The sequence below is a fragment of the Balaenoptera physalus genome, assembly GCF_965194825.1.
Source record: "Balaenoptera physalus genome assembly, chromosome: 9".
Classification (NCBI taxonomy): domain Eukaryota; kingdom Metazoa; phylum Chordata; class Mammalia; order Artiodactyla; family Balaenopteridae; genus Balaenoptera; species Balaenoptera physalus.
In genome coordinates this window covers 12,224,261-12,235,539 of record NC_138888.1, presented here as the reverse complement: position 1 = coordinate 12,235,539, position 11,279 = coordinate 12,224,261, and the positions used below count along the sequence as shown (strand labels likewise).

Here is an 11,279-nt window from a genome sequence, read left to right as displayed (position 1 = left end):
GTGGTGCTGTTTACTTCATTCAAGAAAAGAAATGGAGGCAAATTGTGCTTTATCTGGCCCTTGGCCGTGCAGAGGAGAAAACCACGGCTCTGGAATGTGCTTTTCTCAAACTTTAACAACATAGCTTTGGTTTTCCTCATAACTTACCAGAAGGCTTTGACTTACTGAATATCTTTTGGGTAAGCCACTCTGAATTCCAGCTTCTCTTTTGTGAAATGAAGATACACCCCACAAAGCCAATTTACTGAGGCTTCAGGACCCAAAAGCTGGCCCATCACAGACCCTGCACACAGGGCTGCTGTGACCTCCAGAGGAGAAAAGATGGAGTTAGTATAATAAGGAGTAGAAATAACACCCGGTTTTTTGGAGCCTCTTAGAATCACATCAAACCGTTTCAAGAAGGGGGCAAGCCTGTATTCTGTGCCTTTGCTGGTGAGATGGGAGGACCAGGAATTGAACCTGTTGCAGGAAGGGGGACACCCTTCCAGGGCCCGAGAGTGGGCTCCTGTCTAACACTCGGAAATGAATTGTCCAAGAAGACACAAGTACTGACCAAGCAAAAGACTTTATTGGGAAGGGGCGCCCGTGTGGAGGGCAGCAGGGTAGGGAACCCAGGAGAACGGCTCTGCCACGTGGCTCACAGTCTCAGGTTGTATGGTAATGGTGTTAGTTTCCAGGTTGTCTCTGGCCAGTCATCTTGCTTGGCTCATATTTGGTCTGACTCAGGGTCCTTCCTGGTGGCACATGCAATTCTCAACCAAGATGGAGTCCAGCGTGAAGGATTCTGGACTGTTGGCAGGACAGTATTATGGGCTGGCGTCTCCTCCCTCCTTTGGGCCCCTCCCGATTTCTCCCGGTTGGTATTCGGCTGCAGCACCATGTTCTTTATCGGGACCTCCTGTTGTGAGACAGCTCACGCAAGTGGTTATCATGGTGCCTGGCCAAGGAGGGTGGTTTCGGTCAGTGGTTCCCTAACGAACCTATTAAAGGAGCAGGTTGAGGTCTGGATCCGGCATGGAAGGTTCTTCTCCCCCAGTATCCATGGAAAAGGAGGCAGAGTGAAGGCAATCCCCAGGTCATGGGGAGGATGGGCTGCAGGACCCCAGTTGTTGGGGAGGAAACCATGCTCCCCACCACTGCCTTTGGCCAGGTGAGCGGCAGCGATTTCCGCCTGCCCCCCGGCCCCTTGGCTGATCTGGACGGCGGCCACGGCAGTGGGAAATGTCTGTGTCATGTTCAGCCCCCTGTCTTTGTATTTATGAATATTTGTATACAGACGCTAAGCTGCAGACATACACACTCTAGTCTAGTTTTCTATTGTTTGGGCTTCGGTTCAGTAACTTTTCTTGGAAAAGTCACCAATTTTAGCCTAGAGGGAGTTGTGGGCTAATTAATTAATCAACTAATTAAAGTTCCTCCGTAAGAACTATCTATGGAGTGAAATGTCTCACTCTGGGGGAAAAGACAGGGCTGTCAATGAACTAAATGTGGCCTCCAGACTGTGAATTTCTTGAGGGCAACCTTCACATCTTACCCTCTTTTGTGGGATAAATGAAGACCAAATGAATGACTCTAAAATTAATTAATTTCACTTGGTGGAAATGGATTTTTTAATGGACTCTTTAATAATGTGTTCAGATATATAAAAATGACATCTACCAGTCATATGAGTTAGTTTTTCCACATTTAGGAAGGAACGAAAGGAGAGAGAGAGGGAGGGAGGGAGGGAAGAAGGAAGGTCATTTGTACTTAATTTCAAATATGGATTCCTCATTTCTTCTTTCAAATTTACTCCAGTAGCCTTAATATATTGGTTCCAGGCAAACTTTACCACTTCTAGAAGCCACTTCCATGGAGCCCAGATTCTTGGTTACCAAAATCAAAAGAAGCAAAAGATACTGGAGTTGGCTGCTGTGCACAGCAAAGATCCACTGCAGCCCAAAGAATCAAGCTTGTTCAGAGTGATGCAGTCCTTTCCCCGTTGCTACCCCACTCCGTCCCCTGTTGAGACTGCAGCCCTTTGTGGCCTAGGATGAGCTCAGACACAAAGAAACTATCCTTCCACACACTAGGAAGCAGACAGGATTGAGGCCGGGGCTTGGACAGCACACAAGGGGTGACTGATTTAGGTGGGGTTTGCCTCAGGCCCTTCACTCTGAGGGCCAGTTTTCCCTGGCTGACCTTTGCCACTCTGCATTTAGTTCCTAATCCAGTTGTGTGCCAAGTGGTAGGTGAGGAGCTAGAAAAGCCACAAGTCCTTAAAATATAGGGGCTGCCCTCAAAGTAGTAGAAAGCACAGACATTTAAACAATGATTGCAGCACAATGTAAGAATTTGCTAGAGTAGAGGTATAAACTGAGAAGAGGCAGCCCTAAAAAAGAAGCTAATAGTTATGCCTGGGAGTATCAGGGAAGGCCTTACAGAGGTGGGGATACGGGGCAGAGTCTTGAAGGATGAATAGGGATTCACTGGGCAGAGGCTCAGGGAGGGCATTGCAAACACTGGAGATGAAGTAAAGATATGCAGGTATGAAAGAACCTGGCACATTTCTAAATAGCAAAAAATTCAACATGGTTGGAAAACAGGAAAAATGGGTGAGTGGGAATTCACTGAATATGAGACTGGTGCACCGGATTGGGGCCAAATTGCAGTTATGATGGTCGATTATAATTATTTATTTATACGTCTGTATCTCCTGCCCAGGTGTCTGCGCCCCGAGGTCAGGGAATGGGTTTTACTGACTTTCTTCAGTCTTCCTGAATCCCACTGTGTTTTTAAGAGGGCCCAATGAATTTTTATTGAATGGATGCCTGAATGGATGTTGGGTGGTATTGGAAGTTATTTTAGCCCAGACTGATGAGCTGATGGGACTATAAACTGGTCCTACATCACAGCAATTTGTTTGGACTTTACCTCTTGGGGAATATAGAGCCATTAAACAAGAATGATCTAAAGCTATCTGTGTTTGAGGAGGAAACTCTGGCTGTAATGTGACCGATTCATTGAGAGAGACTGGAAGTTGGAAGGCCAGTTAGAAGACTACCGTAATGATCTGGAGGAAATATTAGAAGGCCTGAGAGTGTGGAGACTTGAGAAATATTTATAAGGCAGTGTTAACATCTAGCCCAATTTTTGGTGACCAATGGAATGGGAGGGGGAAATCAAAGATCACTTTTGACTCAAGTGAAACTAAGTCTGACTTTCAAGTAGATTTATATTCAGAGATGAAAAGGAAAGGAGTTCCTAACACTTGGGCACTAAGCATAATTAACTTATTGATGTTGGTTTAGAACAATGAAACTAAGAGTTGACTAACCAATAAGATTTATGTGGACATAGGATAGAAGGAACTGATTTATATAGAATATGTAATATACATATTCATTTTGTAATATAAATAATATGCAAATACACAAGGAAAGAGTGTGTTCTGACATCATAAGTATAATCAGGGCTGCCACACGTGGCCTCACAGGTTGTGCACTGCACAAATCTAAGAAGCAGCACTAGTAATAGCAACAGGTCACCCTGTAAAGCTATTGTATGTCCCTCTTGGCCTTCAGCTCAATGCATTCACAGACTGTTGCTTTTAGCCACGAAGGAAGGTGTTTTGGATGGGAACTTGATAGACTTGCAAGGTTAAATCATCTGACGGGAGCCCTCCTATAGCCAGGTCATTCGTGTTAGGTGTATGTTGGGTAGGGGGTGTCTTTTCATGTTAAAAATGAGAGAAGTTTTTCTCCCTTTAAAGCACTTAGATTATGCTCTTATCCTGCCTTCTGACAGCAATGGGAGAATCCAGCGTTTTGTTAGTGGTGATGTTTTAAGGCCTCCTAGTGTGTAATGTGTCCCTCGCCATGGTGCTGGGCGTTTCTGCATCTTGTTCAGGGTGAGTAATGCAGAAAGCCACGTAGATTCAGCCTTTAGAAGGAACGGACTCACGGAAGCAGATGAAGAGAATATAGTTCCATATATTCTTTCACAACAATCACATGTTGCTTTAAAATTGGTGTGGATTTTGCTCACATGCTTCCGGGGAAATAGCTTCCAAAGGCAACGGACCACAGTGTAGCTTAGGCTCGCCCTCCGCTGTGGCATGGCCTGCCGTGGCCGGGGTAAACCATCACAGAACTTCCCAGCAGCCAGAGACTCTGTTCGGGGGATGCAGGAGGCTCTTCAGAACGTGTCAAAGAAGAACATCTTCTTCCACGTCAGACTGCCAAGGGCTCACGGAAGGGAAAGCAGCCCAGACGACTGCATTGTAGACAATCTCCAGGTACTCAGGCACTGGGGACCCAGTTGCCGAACTGGGGCCTGGGCACAGCGCAGGTAGTGTGTACAAGTGTACAAGGATCTGTGCTTCCTCACACTTATTCATCTCGTGGAAACATGTCAGGCTGGCTCCTCCAGGGCCCTGCATTTATTTTAAAGAATGTTAGAAAGGAAATAGATCGCTTACCATCTTCCTCCCTCTTTGGGCGTGTTTATTGTGATTGGAAGTCATTCTCGGCCACGTGGTTGTAGCTCTCACCCCACTCGTTGTGCTCCTAGGTTAAACAGCCCTCTGTGCAAATAAACAGAAAAGGGAGAACTGTTTTATTCAGCTGCAGAAAAAGCAGCGAAGTGAGAGCCTGGAGACCTGGGAGGGGTCAGCATGGCTTGTGCCCTCTGCTGGTGCTTTGCCCTCGCCCGCAGAGCCAGGCCAAGAGGCACAGAGCAGGCCTTCGCCAGCGCCGGCTGGGAGCCCGGACCCAGGTGCTCAGCAGTGAACGGGACTGCCGGCCCTGGATTGGTGTTTGCTAGAATTTACCTGGGGATTATCTTGACTATTCCTGGTGGGAGAGGAAATCTGGAGCTGCTCTGAACTTGATTAAAACCTGAAAGCAAGAAATAAAGCTGAAGAACTGGTGCCTTTTGGATACCATCTATTTACAAATTTCGTTCCAAAGCTAATAAAACCTCCAGCTGTTGGTACAATCGATTAGACTTACTTGCCATTGAAATCATTTTGAACACATTCTTAGAAGGAGCCCGATACTACCTAAGACCACTCAGTGACTGACACAGGTACACTGCACCAGAGCCCCTCAAAACGCGGCATTTGTATAACAAATGAAGGGAACGTAGGCTTAAATTGTCATTCCTTTTGTCCTACCAGACCTGGAAATAACAGTTGATTATTATATTGTTAGTTCCCTATTTCAAGCAAATGATTTCTTTATGTAAATCCCCCTTTAGTTTAAAAAAAAAAAAAAAAAAAGAGAAAAAAGGGAATTCTCTGGCGCTCCAGTGGTTAGGACTTGATGCTTTCACTCCAGGGGCCTGGGTTCAATCCCTGGGCAGGGAACTGAGATCCCATAAGCCGTGCCCCCCCCCCCAAATTTCTCCCCACGGATGGGGCTGGTACCATCAGAGTCTTCTTCCCGCCCCCCACCCCCCAAAACTAACCTCCACAGATACAGAAAACCACACAAATTGAGTGTACGGCTTAATGAATCACCAAAGCCAAGAAATAGAACTGTACTACTGCATCCCCCCAGCCCCTTCTGTGGTGACCACTTTCCTGTGTTTAACTTTTAATAGTTTTATCACTCAATTGTGCTTCATCTCTAGATTCAAAAGTTTAATTTGCATGTTTAAAAATATTTAATATACCTTTTAATACTTTTAAAAACTATAGATACTTCCTCTAACTCCTTATAATTTATCTATTGAATGACCTTTAAGTAGGACTTAAAGTATTTTAAATTCTACCAGCCACACACTCGCTCACAAGTTACCTTGTGTTAGCTATAATTTTGAGACTTTTTTTTTGCAAGCATAGTGATAACACCTAATCTTAATTGAAACATGGCAAAACCTAAAGATAGAAATAATTTAAAAGGCTAAGAAGCCAAAAAACTTCTTTTGAATCTAGACTAGCAATGGAAAGGTTGAAGTTGTCTGGTTGATGTTCAAGGAGAGCTTTTCATTCTCTGATACCATTTTGTGACGTGTGTGCTTATATATAATCATTACATTACCTATGATCATCTCTCTTCTGGACAAAGAACAGAAATCAGCTATGGCTCTGTAAGAAAAAGCAAACCCAAAACCAAAATCACGAGCAAGCTTAGAAGTTAAAGCGCAAGGGCTCTGGTGTGACAGGGGTCTGCCTTTCTATTCTGGTTCTGCCACCACGTGATGCTGGGCAAGGCATCAGCTTCTCCGTCTGTACGGTGAAGATCATATTCATTAATCAAAGACCATCCAGGGCCTTCCCTGGTGGTCCAGTGGTAAAGAATCCGCCTTCCAGTGCAGGACGTGGGTTCGATCCCTGGTCGGGAAACTAAGATCCCAGATGCCGCGGGGCAACTAAGCCTGCATCCCACAACTACTGAGCTTGCGCACCTCAACTAGAGAGACCACATGCCACAAACTACAGAGCCCACACGCCCTGGAGCCCGCAAGCCACAACTAGAGAGAGAAAAAAAAAAAAAAATACATGCCACAACTAGAGAGAAGCCCGCACGCCACAACTAAGACCCGACGCAGCCAAAAAAATAAAGAAAAATAAATAAAACTTAAAAAGTCCATCCATACTTCTGTTATGAAGAATAATTACTTATTAAACTCTCTGCCTTATTATTAATCTTGATTCTTGAAAATGTTAAATCTGAGTCCTTGGTGTAAAAATAAAAAGGTGTGAAAAACAGCATACTCAGGAGCCATCAAATGTAATTTCATTTACTTGTGGGTACTAATACTTTACATTTTTTACCTGATAATAGCTTATTAGCATTGATAATAATAATGATAATAATAACTAAAATGGGAATACTCGCAGAATAACATTTAGTTCATGAAATGCTTTCATATGAACTATCTCTGTTTTAATAGAATAAAAAATCCTACCCTAATTATTTCTCCTGCTTTCAACATGTGCTAGTATTCTCTCCTCAGCCAGTAGTGAAGAGGAACTTATTAAAGACGCAGGTGATGGGTGAAGAAACATAAAACATAAACATGTAGTAACGTTAACGCTTTTCTATACATTTCTGGGGCTGTTTATTTTGTACAGTACCCAGTGCTTGTCATCGTCACATAAGTCTGTACCACAAAAAAATATGGGTTAAATAACGGATAAGATAATTAATCTTGACATTATCTCATGTCATTGCTTGTTAAAAAATAAATATGCAATAACCAAGTCACCAAAATGACACAGTGAATTTAGCTGCCGCCCTGAGCTAGGTCTTACTGCATAGTCACCTAAACCCACATCAGAGAGGCTTACAACATGAGTAACTCAGGTTACTCTACAGGAAGATCTTTTTTCTCTCACCTGAGTCCATACTCAGACACCTGAGAAAGTATCTCCACGTGGCCATCCAGTGGACTGCCACAGATCCTCAACCTGTAAGCATGGTATCTAGAATATGTCCGAAGGAAGTTGTGTTAAAAGAAAAGAAAACTGAGTAACTGTTTTATCCTGCTAAGGAAGGTCGCAGTAACCTGTCATCCCAAAGGAGGCTCTGTTCTTGAGATTAAGGTCATTTAAAGGAAGCCACATCTGGCTCCCTGGCCCACCTTCCACACTCTGGAGGCTCTCCTACACTCTCTTCACAGTGGGATGCTGGGAATTGAGAGACCTTCCAGCAGCTTCCACAGTTCTAGCAATTCGGGCTAGATTTGGGTTCCATCTCCTTGAGGTTTAACCCCCTCTTCTTGAGTCTGGCTCCATTGGTGTCATTGTGCCTTTTGTGGCTTCATGGGTGCCACCTTCTTTCCCAGACTGTGGGAGAAGGGCCCCTACTCTGTTTTCCTCTCTAGTCCTGGAAACTTCACCCCAGCCCTTCTCAAGCTCTTCCTAGCTTTGAGCATTAGATGTGGGCATCCCATCCTCAAGAGACTTGTCTTTGGTGAGGAACCAAAATTGTCCCCAGCTTACTCTGGAGCTAAGTGCAAATTAATCTGCAGGCAGACGTTCCCTCCTGTTTGCGTTTACCATTTTGCATGACCTCCTAACAGAGCACTTGTCACTTTGCTCTATAACTTGACAGCTTTCACAATTTTTTCCACCATCACCTACAAAAGAAAATATATTTTCCATTGCAAATCAATGCACACAGATGTATATATATGACTGATACAGAGATATAGACATATATCCATGTGAGTTGCCTTACCTTTACTCCATGCTCTGATATTTTCCATTCTGTGCTATTCTGTTCTACTTTGTTCATTTATTTATTTTGAGTGCTGTTCAAGACCCACTAAACTGGTTTCATGATCTTCTATCTAATTGGGCTACAAGCTGCTGTTGGAACAACATAGTTCTGATTAACGTGCTTGACTCCCCCCTGCCCCATCCCTGCTAGACTGTGACCTCTCTGTGGGCAGGAGGCGGAGCTTATCCATTTCTCCTTTGTAGACTGACCACCCACCTTGGTGCCTGGCAGGTAGCAGATGCTCAGGGAAATACTAGTTGAACCAAAGAACCCAGCCTCATTTGTAAAATTTGTGAAATGGAGAGGTGCCCAGGCATACCTGTGGGACAGTTGTGAGAACAGAATGAGATCATGTATTTAAAGCAGAGAACACAGGGCCTAGTACCAACAGATGTTCAATTAACACGTGTTTCTTTCTGGTTTTCTCCAACTGGCTCACCCTTTAACTGATGATCTGAACTGCACTGCACTTTCTTTAAGTGTAATGAGAGGTTCGAAGTCCATCAGCCTGAGGCCTCCAGCCACTCAGCACTCTGAGATTTTCCAAGTGCCATGGAGCCAGGGACAGATAGCCCTTCAGGGAGAGCAATTTCTTCTAGGGTTTAGCCCAGGCCAGGCTCTGGCTGAAAATAGGGGAAGGTCATGGGGGCGAGTTGGTTTTGTCATACCCTAGTGGGACTCATTTCTCCATGAAAAGTGGAGACGAGCTCATTTTTAGAATTTCTTTGCAAAAATGAAAATGACTTCCGCAGTTTAAAAGACTACAAAATAAGTGTAAAATCAGCGTGAAATTTAAAGTGTTTTGTGACTCAGAAGTCTTCATAAGAGGTATTGTTTCAGAACGCCAACACCTAAATGAAGTCTGATGTAGCAGAAAGAGCACACTGGTCGAAGAACTTGTGGTTCGATCAGTAACTGGCCACTAGATTGTGGGTAGGACAGCTTCTCTGGATCTTATTTCTTCATCTGTGAAGGAGAATCCTACCCATTCCCAAGACTTTGTGATCACAAATATGAACTTTAAAGCCCTTCATTTTACATTCGCTGGATCGTATTAACCAGCAAGGAGATAACATTTCACTGAAAACGTATCTCAGCTGCAGAGTCTGAATCAAACACAGGACCTGCAACCTTTTCTCTTTATAACCATTTCTTGCTACTCTCGCGCAGCAATACTAAATGACGCTTTAGCTGACCTGATCACCAAAATGAAGGGTCAGGTTATCTGTCATCTGCATAAATGAAACTTCAAAAATCAGGCTTTTGCATGCATCGTCGCAGTAGTAATTTGTTCTGAACTGTACTTCGTCTTGTCCATGAAATGTCAGCTCTTCGTTTAATGCAGTGAGAATCGATCATTCACATACGAGTAATTTAACGAGCCCACTTGCTGTTTTCTTCCAGGACAGAATGACTCGGAAGATAATGGAGCTTCGAAGTCTAGCAGAATATGAAGTCCTTCCTCTTCGTGGACCTCGTTTAAATTTAAGGTCAGTAGTGAATTCCATTTGCTACCAGCTGGTCCCTGCCCTCTTCCCCAGCTCCTAACGAGCAGGCCGTCCTGAAGTTAGCAGAGCGGTTAGAAATGCCTCGCCTGCACTGGTATGAAAGTCAAGATTTTTTCAGATGTCTAGGAGAAGTAAAATGCTTGGTGTGGAGAGGTTAGCAGCGCAGTTCTGTGCCCCCAGCTCCCTCATACAGAAGCTTCTCATTCGCTCCTTCTCGGCACTGCCCCTCCCCCCCACAAAGATTCTGATGGAAAAGAAAATCAGATAATAAGTGGTTCAGCTCAAAAGGTTAAGCTCCCCGCCAAAAATGTCAAACAGGACTCCCTTCCCTTTGTTGTTTTCAAAATGAACATAGAGCCAGCTTCCACGGGGCACAGAGGGTGGTGTCACATTGATTCTTGCATAGAGAGACAAAGAAGATGGTGTCAAAAATAGTCTTCTGCTGACTCATTTGCCCTCTGTTGCTCGTGTTTGGCTGATTATGTTAACCTTCTGGTCAATCTCCCTGCCCTGCTGTAGTTTTACCACCTTCCACCTAAAATTAGATGCATGTCCAACCACATCACTCCCCGGGAAGGCCCCTGTCTCCCCCGGGATTAAATCCAGCCTCCCAGTCTGGCTTCCAAGGGCTTTGGGGCCCATCCCTACCCCCGTCCTCAGCCTCATCTCGTGATGCCCCTTCCTCACTCCCGGGCCCATCGTCTGCTGGGTCCCTCTGTGCCTTTGCTCTCGCTCTTCTCTGTCTGGCACGATCTCGAGCCCCCTCCTCCCCGCCTGCGTTGCAAGACTCACTCACGTGTCAGCCCATCTGGGCAGCCTTTCTGGGGTCCCCGGCACTGGGTGGCAGCCTCCTGCATTGTCCCTGCATGCACACCTTCGTTCCTACACCCACGACATCATGTCCATATAACAGTTTTACTTTTCTCTTGAAACATGACAGCGTTTCTTGAGCCATTTGTTAACAATGGATCCAACCAATTTTGTGAAACCACGTCAGATTATTTCAAATAATTTTTTTGAGTAGAAAAAATATAACTCCTTCCCCCCGAACAGGATGATCTCTGAGGTTGATTGAGAAGAGTGTGCCTCCTTTTCACCCATGTGGGGAGTAGCATTTTGCCTGAATTCCTTTTTTTTAAAAATTTATTTATTTTATTTATTATTTATTTTTGGCTGCGTTGGGTCTTCATTGCTGCGTACAGGCTTTCTCTAGTTGCGGTGAGCGGGGGCCACTCTTCGTTGCGGTGCGTGGGCTTCAGTAGTTGTGGCTTGCAGGCTCCAGAGCGCAGGCTCAGTAGTTGTGGCATGTGGGCTTAGTTGCTCTGCGGCATGTGGGATCTTCCCGGACCAGGGCTCGAACCCGTGTCCCCTGCGTTGGCAGGTGGATTCTTAACCACTGCGTCACCAGGAAGTCCCTGAATTCCTATTTTTGAAAGCGCTCTTTTAAAATTTCTTGTTATTGGTAAATATCCCATTGAACTGTTATATGAACATTAAAGTTAAATACATGGCTAATGTGAAAATGGTCTTCTTAGAGAGTTAGCTCTTTTTGTCAAATACG

The 11,279-nt window shown here is 44.7% G+C and overlaps 1 protein-coding gene across 5 annotated transcripts in view; it reads left to right on the top strand.

The window, feature by feature from the left end:
• Nucleotides 1–9,617: 9,617 nt before the first annotated feature.
• Nucleotides 9,618–11,279, top strand: part of TIAM2 (TIAM Rac1 associated GEF 2) — a 262,449-nt gene continuing 260,787 nt past the window's right edge. For all 5 annotated transcript variants that reach the window (XM_082474392.1, XM_082474395.1, XM_082474389.1 and 2 more), the window contains exon 1: nucleotides 9,618–9,700. The gene's annotated coding sequence lies outside the window, so the exon portion shown is untranslated. The remainder of the gene's footprint in view (nucleotides 9,701–11,279) is intronic.